Raw genomic sequence first — 13,260 nt, 5'->3', positions numbered from 1 at the left:
CCATGGTGCTTGTGATGGAGAATGGTGACAAAATTGTACAGCCAAAATCCGTTTGGCTGTGTGTCTCACAGACTGCCAGCAGATCCTGTTACACAAGCTTGCCTTCAGTAGTGTGCCAGATGGCAAGACCACTGCTCTGGTGGCTGTATAGCAGCAAGGAATGAATACTTGGAGTGAACCAAATGTGAGTCCACTGATTTCAGATTACAGATTTCAGCAGCTAGGATTCAAAAAGTATTAATTTGACCAAAAAGGCTGGCTAGCTTTAGGTTTGTCAAATTAGGGTAACCAGACAGCAAGAAGGAAAAATTGGGACAGAGGATGGGGAGTAGTAGAAGCCTATATAAGAAAAAGACCCAGAAATCGGGACTGTCCCTATAAAATGGGGACATCTGGTCACCCTATGTCAAGTAGACAAATATTGGGCTAGAGATGCTAAAAATGGTGGTAGATACTTAGTCATAGATGTGCATGTAAAGTTGATGATCAGAACTTGCAATGAGGCAAGAAAGTCAGCAGAAGTATTTGTGGAAGTGTGCTGTATTTTGCAGCTGTACTTCTAAGCAGGATGTATGCTCACTTGACTGAGAGCGTTCTTTAATCTGCTGTACTTGTTATGTCAGCCACATTTCTCTTTAATTCCAGTTACAAGAAATAGCCAGGAGTTGAGGTTTGACCTGTGGGAGTGGACATACAGCTGGTTTCAATTTGGAGACCTGAAGAGGAATTTTTGTTTCTGTGGAAAAAAGGATTCTCAAAACATATATGAATGTACTATTAGAAAAATATTTTAAAAAGCACACTTTAATTCATAGTGTGGTGATTATATGAACTGCAGGTTTTTAATCTCATGGAACTGAATCTTCTCACTAAATAGAAATAAGAAATTTTGGGGATGGGAATGTTTCTTCAATATTAAGATGTACCTTTGTGAAGAACTAACGGTGTTTTTTTTTTTTTTTTTGGATCATGAGAAGCATTGCTCTTCCCCAATCAAGCAGATGAGCAGAATTTTGCGAAATTGCATTAAACTAGCCTTCATGCTCTCGTCTCCCATTATTGTGATGTAACAAAATAAGGCCAGTATTAGATAATTGGAAAGAGATTTGGCTCTAGTGAATTTCAATACACAGATGATATTTTCCTAGCAGGAGTTAAACTGTATATGTGATGTAGCTTTTGCAGAAACTGGGGGAAAGCAGATGTTATTTATGTAGGAAAGTAAGGTTCTAACAGAGTGATTTTTTTTTTTTTGGGTCCATAGAGCTCAAAACACTTTATGAAGGGTATAGGTATCATTATCCCAATTTTACAGATAGTGAGATGGAAGAACAGGAAGGTTAAATGGTTTAGCCACAGTCATCCAGCAAAGTAATGGCTGAGCTAGGAATAAACCCTCTGTCTTGAGTCCCTATCTAGTACTCTGTGCAGTATGCAGAATGAGCAACAAGTATGGTAAGGTGAAAAGAAGGCAGATACATCTATGCTAGCTCTGATGGATAGTTTCTACTCCCTCCAGCCTACGAAGTGAGTATGTATCTTGGCCCTGTGTTTAGATTGAAAGGGGATGGCAATAAAAACTTCAGCAGAACTCCTGTGAATTGTATTTGATGGTTCTAAAAGATTGCTGTAAAAGGGGAAGAAGGAACTGTTTATGCTGTCCTACTGGTCAAAAGAAAAGGAGTATTTGTGGCACCTTAGAGACTAACCAATTTATTTGAGCATAAGCTTTTGTGAGCTACAGATCAAAGAGCTGGCTTTTCAGAGTTGCTAAATAGGAGGTTGAACTCTTCAGACATGCACTGAAGAGATGAATGCTGTGCATCAAATGCCAAAGTAGGATGGGCAATAAAGAAATAGAGAATGCTTTGAAAATGTCTAAAGAGATAACCATTGTACTGCTGAAATGGGAGCTTATGTGTTCAGAATTTAAGAAAATCAACAAACTATTGAGGATAGTGGGTGCCTGTAGGGAAAACAATGCTTATGAAACCTACAAATGGCAAAAGCCCGGGCTGTAGAAAAGCAATAGGAGTACGAAGAGAAAAAGACAAGATAGTGCAGCCCCCTTCCACCCCCCCCCCCCCCCCCGACTGGCCATGTTGAATCAACTTGTGGCCATTTAAAGACCATGGGATTTCATATTCTCATCAGTGTGCAGAGGGAATTATGATCAGCATTGATGGGAGTTTTGCATTTAACTCTCCACAAATCTAATCCTTCAGATGTGAGACAGCAAAATGTTGTTAACGAGCGCATAAACTGATGTTCAATATCTGAGTAGAGCATTTCTGAAATTCCTAACAAATGAATTTCAGAGGTGACTAGATCTACATTTTAACCTCCCTTTTCTGTGTCATTTTGCAAAACTTGCTTCCTGAAAAGAATTAATTAATTTTTTTTTTGCAGAAAGCCTGAAAAATTTGTGTGTGACTAAGGTGCAAGACTGTGAGTGAGGAGAAAATCTAGGTTCTATTCCTGGCTTTGACAGAGACTGACTGACTGGTGTTTTGTGTAAGTAGTAAGAGTTAGACTGTGATTAGTTAACATTTTAGCTACCCCCATACTGTCAGTTGCACAATATGAACGGAAACAGGGCTCTTGTTTGGTCTGGGACATCTCCCGCAGCATATCAGAGCTGTTCTTCTCCCTGCTTCTTACCAGGGTCATTCTGTCAATATCCTCCAGATGTGAATCCTTATGGGCTGTCTAAATGTGGTTTTTTCCTGTGTGGTGTTAATTGCTTTTGCACTGGCTTCCAGCAAGGTCCCACCCTAATGTCTTCTCCTCCTTGTTTCAAGTTTTCTATCTTCCTGCTGCTTTTAAAATTTATTTATTCCCCAGCTCTCCTGTAACATGACAGTTAATTGGGGAAGAAATCTCACCCATGTTCCATTTCCAGGAGAGAAGAATTAAGAGAAAGGGAGCACAAAGCACAAATTATAATAGGTGGAGATTGGGAGATACTCGGAAGGTTCACAGCAGTAGCAGTACCTGAGAAATGTGAATCCTGTAGCACATAAACTACCAGGTTAATGTCAATGCCTTGGTTAAGTTTTAAGGAAAAAAAAGAAAAGAAAACAAGCCAGAAGACTTTATGTACATCCCAAATCTACCACCTGATTTGGCAGAGCAGGGAATTACTCAGTGTGGTTCTGGGAGCATGGAGTGGACACCATATCTGCCCATACTTTGAATGGCATTAATCACCACGGCTTTTTCCTCACATTGATGAGCATCATTTGATGCTCAATGTAAGTTCATAGCATCTTTTTTTTTTTTCCTCATAAAATGTGTGCGCACTTAGGGGTGAAACTAAGCACTTCTCTGAAATGTGTATGAGAGTGTTATAGCTCAAGGCATTTTAGTGCTACAGTCCATGTGTAGTAGATACAGCATGGAGCCAGCATGGGTGTCATCCAATCAAAACTTCATTTTTTCCCCTGATTGTGTTGGCCCAAGCAAGTAGAATGTTACCCAATTTTGTTTTATGCCTCCAGGATAAACTGTGTTATATGCTTTAGGTCTTTTCAAATATTTGGATTTGAATGTTTTTGAGAGTTCATACACCAAGTATGTGTCTTGTGGACATCCTGAAATTATTATTATTTTGGAGAGGTATAAAAGTTCAGGAAAGAACTCTAAAAGCTTCCACTTAGATTTGTTGATGTTTTAAAGATGTCTTTTGTTTTTCCATTTTTCCTGGCAGGCACAAGAGGTTGAGTCTTCTTTCACTTGCACTGGTGTAATGTCATTGCTTTCAGTGGCATTAACGACCCACATAATGATCCGATGTCCCCGATTTACACCAGCCAAGCAAGGTCTCATCCTGAAACTTATTCTCCATTACTGTACCTGCTGCTTAGGCAGTTAAAATGTTGAGCTTTTTTTCGTTTTGGGTAACTGATGTAAAGATAGGCCTGAGTTGGGTAATTCAGAACTAGATCACAATTTTCTCATAGTTGAGAGATCTTTGAAACAAGAATATAGTAACATATGTCATTGTTGAACATAGATCAGTTCAGGTTCCACACATGAATTTTTTTGGGGGGATGGAAGCATGGTTCAGTATTTGGAACAAAGGAATGATGACTTGGAGGACCTGGGTTCTGCTCCATCTCTGCCACTGGCTCTGTGTGACTCTGGACAAGCTGATTTTACCTTCCTCTCTCTCCATATCCCACGATAAAATGGGAGACCGTTATATTTATCCACACTTGTGAAATGCTTTTAAGATGTATAGCTGTAAAGCTCTATATAGAAGAAGATCTTGTCAGCTTGGGTTGTGATCTAAGATTTGATATTACAATCTAGGGCCTTCTGCTAAATCTGAGCTATTTGATCAAATAAGTGTAGTGTCCTAAAATCAAGATAATTCCTTCACTGAAATGTCAAGCAGACTGTGGGATTTTGATTTAAAATACTGGAACGATATAAAATTAACATGGCACACAATAAATGGATTAAAAACTGGCTGATAGGTCTCAACCATTCTCCATTTACAATTACATTTTATCAAGTGAGTGTGTTTCCAGTGGGGTCCTGCAGGGACTGGTTCTTGGCCCTACAGTATTTAACACTTTTATGAATGACCTGGAGGAAAACAGAAACCGATCACTGGTAAATTTGTGGATGACCCAAAAATTGGGGGAGTCGTAAATAATGAAGAGGACAGGTCACTGATAGAGTGATCTGGATTGTTTAGTAAACTGTATGCAAACAAATGCTGTGCATTTTAATAAGGATAAATATAAATGTATTCATCTTGGAACAAAGAATGCAGGCCAGACTTGCAGGATGGACTCTCTCCTGGGAAGCAGTGTCTCTGAAAAAGATTCAAGGGTCATGGCGGATAATCAGCTGAATATGAACTCCCAGTGTGATTATATGGCCAAAAGTGCTAACATGCTCCTGGAAAGCATAAACCGGGGAATCTCAAGTATGAGTAGAGGTTGTTCTACCTCTGTATTTGACACTGGTGTGACTACTGCTGGAATATTCTGTCCACCTCGGTGAGTGGAATAACATTTAGCATCCCTAATCCTTGCAGCCCCACGCTGGGCCCCTCTAATAGCCTTGCTCTCTGGCCGTTCAAATTCAGCCTCCAGGTGTTGAACCTCAGAGTTCCATGTTCACCCTTCCCTTCCCAAATGTTATGGAAGGTACAATATGTGGATATAACTGCGGGGATGCTGTCATCAGCCAGGTCCAGCTTGCCATACAGAGAGCGCCAGCGGCCCTCTAAACAGCCAAAAGCACACTCCACAGTCATTCTGCACCGGTTCAGCCTGTTGTTGAACCGCTCCTTACAGCTGCCAAGGCTCCCTGTGTAGGGTTTCATGAGCCACCGCATTAAAGGGTAAGCGGGGTCTCAAAGGATCACAATGGGCATTTTTACTTCACCTACACTGATCTTCTGGTCTGGGGAAAAAAGTCCCGGCTTGCAGCTTCCTGAACAGACCAGTGTTCCGAAAGATGCATGCGTCATGCACCTTTCCGGGCCAGCCAGCGTTAATGTCAATGAAATGCCCACAGTGATCCACGAGTGCCTGGAGAACCATAGAGAAATACCCCTTCCGATTAACGTACTTGGAGGCTCGGTGGGCTGGTGCCAGAATTGGAATATGTGTGCATCTATCGCCCCTCCACAGTTAGGGAAACCCATTTGTGCAAAGCCATCCACAATGTCATGCATGTTACCTGGAGTCATGGCTCTTATGAGCAGGATGCAGGAAACTTGCATCAACACAATTCCACCGGTCGACTTTCCCATTCCAAACTGGTTAGAGACCGATCGGTAGCTGTCTGGATTTGCCAGCTTCCAGATTGCAATAGCCACCCACTTCTCCACCGTCGGGGTAGCTCTCAGTCTCGTGTCCTGGTGCCGCAGGGTGGGGGCGAGCTCCTCATACACAGTCCCATGAAAGTGGCTTTTATCATCCAAAAGTTCTGCAGCCACTGCTCATCATCCCAGACTTGCATGACGATGTGATCCCACCACTCAGTACTTGTTTTCTGAGCCCAAAAGCGGCGTTCCACGGTGGTGAGCATGTTCATGAATGCCACAAGCAAACTCATGTCATATGCATTACTTGAGTCGATATTCTCATTGGAGCCCTCACTGTCACTTTGGATCATAAGGAATAATTCGACTGCCAAATGTGACATGCTGGCGAGACTCGTCAGCATACTCCTCAGCAGTTCGGGCTCCATTCCCACAGACCAAAAGGGAAGACAAAGTGCGCAGTACAAAAAAGTTGAAAGATGGCGCCAAATGTGGACGGAAGCACAAGGATTGCTGGGATGTGAACTGATGCATCGGGACAGGACCCAGAATGCCCCCTTCCCACAAGCCACAGTGCCAGAATGGGAAGAGGTGCTCTGTGGGATAGTTGCCCATAATGCACTGCTCCCAATGCTGCTGCAAGTGCTGCAAATGTAGCCACGCCAGTGCACTTGCAGCTGTTAGTGTAGACAGACTGCAGCGCTTTCCCTACTGCGCTCTCCGAAGGCGGGTTTAACTCAAAGCACTCTACATCTGCAAGTGTAGCCTTGCCCAAAGAGAAGGCTAAGGGGTGATTTGATTACAATCTTTAAGTATCTACACAGGGAACAAATATTTAATAATGGGCTCTTCAGTCTAGCAGAGAAAGGTATAATATGATTCAAGGCTGGAAATAAGGTGTAGATTTGTAAAGTGAAAGTAAATAACCATTGGAACAATTTACCAAGGGTCGTGGTGGATTCTCTATCCCAGACAATTTTTAAATCAAGCTTGGATGTTTTTCTAAAGGGTTATGCTCCCCAAATTATTTGGGGGAGGTTCTCTGCTCTCTGCAATACAGGAGGTCAGACTTGATTATCACAATGGTCCCTTCTGGCCTTGGAATCATCTATAGATTCTGTGTGAGGTCTTTTTATGACACAGCTGCCTGAAACAGTATGCCAAAACAGCAATTGGAGTACAAAATTTACAGGCCAAGAGGATTGGCAGTATTTTTTCATTGACGTGCTGCATTGTGTAAATTCTCCTTAGAGTCCTAACAATATTTTGCTCTGTTTTATCTCTCTCCTTCCTTCTGTCCCACACCTGTCATGTCTTCCCAAAAGTGTATTGCTGCATATAAAATCCAGGGACACTGCTCAGCTGTGCTTCTGCAGCTCCTGTATCATAACTTTCTTCCACCTTGTCTATAAATTCTCCTGCTAATGTCCCTGGTGCTCTTTGGAGGTAACGATCCGCATCATCTCAGGTGTTCGATAAAGTGTTGAATAAATTGTTTGGCAGTTCCGTGTAGTAAACATGGAGGATTAAATGAACTTCATTGCTTTTTAATGTTTTAGTTCATTGATAGCTTAGGGAACATTTATTTCTTAAGTGTAAAGTAGAGAAAGTTAAACATCTTTCAGTGGAGTTATTGGTGGTGGTCTCTGTACATGTTAATTGAGTATTGTACGGGTAGATGGTTATTCCTTTTTTCAGGGCACTCATCAGATTTTGGATGATCCCATGCCTAAGAAGTGGTGAGCAGGGAAGAATGGTATACAGTTGCTTTACAAACAGCTTGTACTGAAGGTGTTGAATTTTTTCCTTGGAAATACAGACCAGATTTGGAGCGAGCAAGGCTCGCTTAATGGGAACTTGCACATAAATTGTTTTTTGTTTAGATTTTTTTAAAACTTTGTTTTACCAGCTCAAAATCCAGCTTGCACCATCACCAGAGTTGCCATTAGGATTGTCAACGTGGTAGCAGACTGTTAGAGTGCTCTGCTTTTATTCTTATCCAGGCTCCGTTGTACTGAGCCTGGAGATTAGGTTGCTGTGCAATAGTTGAAGGCAGCAACGGTTCGTGAGCTGCCAGTACAGCACCTCAGTCCAATACATGTGCTAACTCCAGTTACCACCCAGAAGAAAGGTGAAGCGTTAAATAATATGTTAAAGTTGCCAGCAAATCTGCAGCCATCTTCCCAGTTTATATAAATGCAAAACAGAAATGAAGCATAGAGAGGTGAAATGAGTTTCATGTTAGTGCTAAGAAATCATGAGTGCTGTAGTCTTCGTGGAGGAGGGGAAGCCTAATTGCAGTTCCCAGTGCGCTCTCAGCAGTTATTTTGTGCTCATTCCCCAGTGGAGCTTCTTCAATATTTCGTAGTTACCATAGAAGCCCTAATTCTCCGGGCAGCAGCTGTCAGTGAAACTCTTTTCTTTGGATCTAAAGCAGTCAGAGGTCAAAGTGGAATCAAAAAGTGGTGGAACTCTTCTCATGCACAGTTGGTTGATCACTGCTGCTCCCTTTCCTCCTGTTGTAGCCCTGGGATATAAACTGGATACCCCAGTGAGGGCTGCAGTGTAAACAGCTACACAGACAACTAGGATTAATGGGCCAAAATCAAAAAGGGAAAATTAGACTGAAAAGAGAATGAGGAAATCCTTTCTAATGGTGAGCTCTGTTTAAACACTGGGATGGTTGCTTGAAGGAGGTGGTGGAAACCCAATTGTTTGGGACATTTTGTAGACAGAATAAAGCTATGGCAGGACGATACATTAGGTAATCTAAGCGGGTCTCTTCAGTCTGTAACTTCTCTCATCTAAACCCATGCTGGATGTGCTTATTAGCTGGTTGTTTCTACTTGTCCCAGGGTGCTCTGCTCACCGCTGGAGCACTTCCTCCTGGCCACTTCTGGGGATTAGCTCTGCCAGTCTGACACCCCTTCCTGTGGGTTACTCACTCACTCAGTCTCTCTCTCATTCTCTTGGGACTCAACTGCTGCTGCTTCATGGCATGGTCCTCCAGCCAAGTCACTGTAGTTCTCCCCTTCCGGAAGGTTTGTGTGCATCAAGCTCTCTCGGGACCCAGTGTCCCAGGCAGTCTTCCCTTTCACTGCCCCTTAACGGTGCCACTTCCCCAGTGGCAGGTAGGGGCAACCCAGACCCGCCCTCTACATTGGGTTCCAGCCCAGGGACCTTACAATGAACAGCTATGGTCTGCACAGTCCTAAACCTTACTGATTATATCCCTAGGCTACTTCCTGCCTGGCCTTCTCTCTCCCAGAGAGGGACTGCAATCTCTTTTTCTCTCTCTGCAGCTCCCTTCTATTCTCAGCTACTGGGCTTAATACAGGCCCCTCCTGCTCCTATCCAGCTGAGCTTCATCTCTGATTAGTCTTCCTTGCTCCCTGGCTTTCCTTCAGATGCAGCCTAGGTGGTTTACTAGCCCACCTAACCGCCTTAATCCCTTCAGGTGTGGGATGGGCACTTCACACTACTGAATCTGATAAGCAGAACATAATTAACTAAGCTGACACTTAAAATTGTGGTCACTAGGCTTTAGAGTTAAGAGACATTGAGATGAAGGGGGCATCTCACTCCTCCTTTAGTTAATGATGCATCACACTATCAAAAATCTGACCTTTATTTTTTTAAATTTTTTTTAAAGACCGCTATATGGCAAATACAGAAGATGCACCATGGTCACCATTAGACAGCTGCCTCCTTATTTTGTTTCAGAGTAACAGCCGTGTTAGTCTGTATTCGCAAAAAGAAAAGGAGTACTTGTGGCACCTTAGAGACTAACCAATTTATTTGAGCATGAGCTTTCGTGAGCTACATCCGATGAAGTGAGCTGTAGCTCACGAAAGCTCATGCTCAAATAAATTGGTTAGTCTCTAAGGTGCCACAAGTACTCCTTTTCTTTCTCCTTATTTTGGAGGAAGATTTTCAAAGACTTAGGTGCCCAACTCCTGAGTGCGCTTTTGAAAATATTCTTCCTTTTTGTACTTCAAGCATGGGAAATCTTGCAGCATCTCTGATACCACAATGTGGTAAATAGTAAAATGTGGATGTTTCACTGAAATAGTTTTCCACGTACAGCAGTCATCAGTGCCATACAATGATTAGGCAAATAGTGGTAGGAGGATCTGTTTTCTGCCACCCTCTGACCTGCTGTTATTGGTGCAGCTGATTGGTCCTGTATGGTGCTGACTATCTTGAACGCTCATGGCTGTCGCCCTGAACTGCAGTAGGTTTTTATAGAAGTTCAAACTGCTCAATAACTTTTAGTATTAGTTCCTAAATTACCTAGGAGTTAAAGGTTAAATCCCGATCCTTAAGATCTTTCAGGCTGTAGATCTATCAGCTACTTTAGAACATTCAGTCTAATGTGCATAGATTTAGCTGAACCTAATTGACAGACCTTCCTTTGTCTGCCATTTGTTTCTTTCTACGCACACGCGCATGCATAACTGAAAAAGACATGCAAAAAATAATGTATCACCTCAGCTTCACCCCATACCTACCTCTGCGCCTCCCTTCCCTTCCTTTTCTTTCCATTTAGCTGATCATCTCCTTAGTAAGCCCACCCAACTAACAAGACATTTACTGCCATCACATTGCCAGCTCTGCTTGTGTGTTCTATCGCTTCCCCCACCCTGTGTGTGTTTGTCTCATTGTTTGTTTTCCTTGTGCTTCCCTGTCTGTCTGTATCCATCTGTTGTCTCATGTCTTATATTTAGATTGTAAGTTCTTTGGGGGCAGGGATGAATTTTTTATTCTGTTTGAACAGTGCCTAGTGCAGTTGGGGTCCAGATCCATGGCTAAGGCTCCTAGGAATCGTGGTACAGGTTGAACATCTCTAGTCCAGCACCCTCGGGACCTGACCTGTGCCGAACCAGAGAATTTGCCGAACCACGGGAGGTCAATGCAGAGTGCCAGCGGGTCTCCATAGGCATGGGAAGTAGGGCTGCTGCAGCACCCCCAGCCTTTGCGCCCAGTGTGGCCCCTTGCCTGGGGGCTCTGATGCCGGTCCCTCGCCCCAGCCACTGGCCCCTCGCCTGACATCCCAGCCGCTGGCCCCAGGTCCTCCCCCTCCCTCCCAGAGCTTGAACGCTCCGACAGCTGTTCGCGGCACTCTGGAAGTGCTCGGGGGGAGGAGGAGGTGTTGGTGAGCGTGGGGCCGCCAGCGAAGGCGGCTGGAAGGCTGCATCCACTAAGTTTTTTTCCTTATGAGTGCTCCAGCCCCAGAGCACCCACAGAGTCCGCACCTATAGCGGACCATGGATATTGCCGGACCAGGGAGTGCCAGATTAGAGAACTTCAACCTGTAATACAAATAATAAATTTTGGCCTAAAAAAGCCCCTTTAAGAACAATAGTCTCCAGCGATGAAAATCATTGATGTCGATTCTGCAGGCTTTTGTCTTTTGAAATAGTGTAGAAGAGATTATCTAACGGAGGGACGGCACACTTTCTAATGATGCAAAGGGATTCAGACAACAACAGAAGCTAGCTGCTTTTGGAAGGTTTTCTTTGAATACATGTAGCAGAGGTGAAATCTCTTAGTGACATGGAATGCAGTGCATAACCCAGTCATGTGGGCAGTTGCTAGTAGATGCACTCTTTTGGAGTTGAAAATGAAGTGTTACTAGAGATGTTAAATGAAGCTGCCACATGAAGTCCAGCCTAAGGAAGAGTTAAGTGTCTACAGTCGTAAATTGGTGTCTGTGTTAAGTCAGAGGGAAAGAAATTTGCCTTGAAAAATCTGTGTATTGTATGCTGTGTACTCTGTCACCTGTCTTTCATAATTAAAAGAATCATTATCTGTGCTCCAGCCATTTGGTATCCTGGATTCCCCAGTCTTCTGATTATTTTTGCTAAAATTGTTATATCTTGCTGCTCCCAGAACCTGTAGGAAATCCAGAATGCTAATTGGATAATGAGGCATGGTTGTTACTTGTCTTTACTGAACATTCCACCAGAAGGCAAATCTCAAACAGGAGAGAGAACCTTTGCTCACACTTGAGATGCAGCTACTTAATCCTCATACCATCCCTCTTCCCTTAATTCTTGTGTTTGGAAATACTTTAAAAATACAAATCAAACCCTTGTTTACATAGGGTGAAACGCACTCCTTTGCATCACTCAGCTCCCACTTACACCCTTAAAATGTAGAGTTACACTTCATTGGTGCATAAACTTTGTATTTGTACTCTGCTCAGGAGTGCCTTGTCTGCATAGGGGAAATGGACCACCATAGATATTCCAGAATATACTGAAGGGTAAGCAAACTAGTTAATCTGGTTTAAAGTTGCTTTTATTTCAGAACAGTATGTCCATGTGTGGGAGGAGGGCAGTTATTCTGGCATACTTATTCTTGTGTAATTTAGCTATAGTTATTTTCTCATGTAGGCAACTAGAAATGAAGGGCCTGTAAAGGAAATAGGGGGCACATCTGACAATCCCATACTATAAAAGCAAAAGATCAATTGGGGAGATTTTCTGAGGGATTCGTTTGGTATGTTTGTATCTTGTAGGAAGCAGCTGTGGTAATACAGTGACTGTTTGGTTTTACGTCTAGGGAGACCTTTTATTTCTATATACTTTTATAAGCTCCTGGAAATTGGTAGGTGCAGTAAATCTAAATCAAGCAGCATGGTTTTGCTGGCTACACAATCTGTGGCTATATAGATGATTGTAAATGTAATTATCATTTTCCCTTGTTCCCCTGTTCCTAATTTCTTTTTCCCTCCTCTCTTCCTCGTATACAGTACTCTGATTTTGGCAGTCTGAAATGCTTTGGCTTCTGGTGGACCACTTGAGTCACTCCACCTGAAATAGCTTTCGAGTGAGAGGTGTTGAATTGGCTTTCATTGAAGTAAGCGTGCAGTGGATTCTGTCATTAAAGTTGGCTTTGATTGGGAGATTTTAGTAACTCACCAGGGTTGCATCCAAGAAAATAACTGATGGGTTCTGATAATTCAAAGTGTGACATCCCTCCAGGGGATATTTCTTCTGAACGTGGATTGCAATATATGTAACATGGATTATACTATAGCACGTGGAAGCTCTGTCAGATGAATCACTTGTGAATATGGGGTGTCGTCTCCTTCTGTGTGCAGACTTCAGAACTGCTCACAGGATATTTTATGCTCTAAGGGTAAATTGATGGTGCAAGGGATTATTTAACACTTTTTTGCCCAGTCTATTATGAATAAATCCAGTTAGGTGTAGGGAAGGCAAGTTGCGCTTGCTGCATAATGGTTATGTTGTGTGGCACACATGCCAAGAAAGTATCTCCTTTGTGATCTGATCTGGCGTGTGTTGTGTCCACTTAAAAATATTCCTCCGAAACAATATTTTTTCATTATAACCTTTGAGTTCCTAGATATTGTGCTGAAAATGAAAAATACCACAAGACTTGTCCCTGTCACTCACAGTGTCTCCAGCTGGATTTTACACCATGTTCTTTTTGTTTTATTAAAAGAA

General features: G+C 42.8%; 1 protein-coding gene across 17 annotated transcripts in view; it reads left to right on the top strand.

Annotated features, from left to right (window-relative positions):
* ARVCF (ARVCF delta catenin family member) overlaps positions 1-13,260 on the top strand; it is a 431,820-nt gene that overhangs the window by 260,227 nt on the left and 158,333 nt on the right. The window contains exon 2 of one of the 17 annotated variants that reach the window (XM_074972924.1): positions 2,410-2,514. The exons of the other annotated variants lie outside the window; for them this stretch is intronic. The gene's annotated coding sequence lies outside the window, so the exon portion shown is untranslated. The remainder of the gene's footprint in view (positions 1-2,409; positions 2,515-13,260) is intronic. 17 annotated transcript variants of the gene reach the window in all.

This window comes from Natator depressus, chromosome 15 (genome assembly GCF_965152275.1).
Source record: "Natator depressus isolate rNatDep1 chromosome 15, rNatDep2.hap1, whole genome shotgun sequence".
In the NCBI taxonomy this organism is placed as follows: domain Eukaryota; kingdom Metazoa; phylum Chordata; order Testudines; family Cheloniidae; genus Natator; species Natator depressus.
This window is presented reverse-complemented; position numbering and strand designations above follow the sequence as displayed.